Below are 2163 nucleotides of genomic sequence, written 5' to 3'. Positions count from 1 at the left end.
AATTCATATATATTCTAAGTAATTGCTATATAGAGCTTAATAACACATTTTATCACTCAACTATCATCATTTTGTAATTTTTATTATCAATCTTTTTGCACATTTTATCATCATGTTTTAAAATTTTGTATATTTTACCACTAAAGCTTTTTTTTCATGCATTTTACTATCATGTTGGTTATAAAAAATGTATCATTTTGTAAAAATTAGAGAAAAAGTGACATTGTTTTATTGAGACATGACAACAACTTGTTACGCATTTAATAAATTGGTAAAATATGCAGAAATTGAAAAACATGATGATAAAATTTCTAATTAAACCAAGAATTTAATATGATTTTAGTAAGATGACTGTACAATAATATTTATTAATGAAAAACTAATAACTAAATTATATGAAATGTACACTAATAACAGTATGATAGTTTTGATGGTTAATGTTTTCTCATTAATTATTATTTAACCGTTTTACTTCTAAAATAAAATTGTAAGAACCAAATCCTATATGAGATTTTTCCACACGTTGCAGGGGTGCTCATAAAAAAATAACTAAGGCCTAAACACATGCAAAAATTGGACAGTTCATAAAAAAAATTAAAATAGAACTTATAAATTATTACTTGTTATATTTATTTAATATTTTATTTTATAAAAAATTATCATATTATTAAGTAAATATAAATAAGTGAGTTAAAGTTAGTAAATTCTACATTAATGTTTTTAACTTTAACACTTATTTTTTACAATAAATATTTCAATAAGATAAACTTTCAGTATATTTTAAGGAAAATAAAATTGTATCATATAGTTTTGATAACGATGTTGAGTTGTTCCAAAAACAAATAAATTAGGAAATTCTGCAACATAGGATTAACCGAGGTCGACTAAGAGATATGATTCAATTTAGTTCCTACATTTATTCACTTATAAAAAATAAGGGGAGATTTCATTGAACAGTTTGTAGGCGATTGTGAAAGAAGGTGAAAACACAAACACAGGGAAGGAGAAACAGAACAAAATACAATTCAAGTTTAATATCATCAATCCAATTCATGAAACCAATGCAAATCAAATTATCATAGTTACTACGAATGATGTTCAGTGTGAAAGTTTAGTCAAATGCATTAAAGACAGTTAAATTGAATCAATCCCTAAATTATTTGAGATCTCAAATTAGTTTAGAAAATCATCCAAACAATCTATAATTAAATTTTGAAATTAGGAAATGAATCCATAACCTAATCCGTTTCAATCCTAAGCATTATCATAATCATGAAAATAGAAAATAGGATTGAAGAGAAAGATGAACATTCATAAAAACTAGAAATATTAAACTAGAACTCAAATTCAGCCTTGCTTGGAATCGATTGTTGGATTGATGAAGTGTTTCGCCTTCCATGATCATCACCAATGGAAAAGACACAGAATTGTGTGCAAGAAGATTGAAGAACAAAAGTTAAAAGAGAAATAAGAATGAAGAACAGTTGAGAGAAAAAGAGAGAAAATAGTTTGATCCTAAAGCTTGCACAACAAGTAACTAATTTTGTTTTTTACAAAATGAAGTAACTAACTAACTTCTAATATATAGAGTGACTACTCAGAAGGAAGTGATGGACCTTCATTAGGCTCATCTCATCTACCTAATTAAACTAATTACACAAAATAAAACCCAAACTCGGAGCCCAATTATTCAAGTGCAAAGGTTCTTACCTCCAAGTTCAAATTAACCCATGAAATGGCAGAATTGGCCAAAGCTTATTTGTGACAAAATTGAAGGTCTTTGTCTTAGCTTCAAAGGGACTACTCACACTCTCCATTGGGAGTTATGTAGTGTTCTCTAGGTCTTTGCACAAAGCAGATAGGTCACATAAGCACAAAATCTTAAAATAAGCTACAGTTCTCAATTAAACTCAATCATTTATATAAGATCAAAACGGGATTAAAGTGAGAGAATAAGGGTCAAACAGATGTCAATTGAGCTAAGAAGAATAGAAAAATATTAAACTACAAATGCTCAATCAAGGCACACACACATATATAATAGAATTAAGTAATACATAAATAAGGAATAATTTAATTTATTAAATATTAATAATTAAATTATTTACCACACCTAATTTAGATTTAAATTTAATAATATAATCAAATATTATATTTATGAAA

The sequence above is a fragment of the Glycine soja genome, chromosome 10 (genome assembly GCF_004193775.1).
Source record: "Glycine soja cultivar W05 chromosome 10, ASM419377v2, whole genome shotgun sequence".
NCBI classification, from domain to species: domain Eukaryota; kingdom Viridiplantae; phylum Streptophyta; class Magnoliopsida; order Fabales; family Fabaceae; genus Glycine; species Glycine soja.
This window is presented reverse-complemented; position numbering follows the sequence as displayed.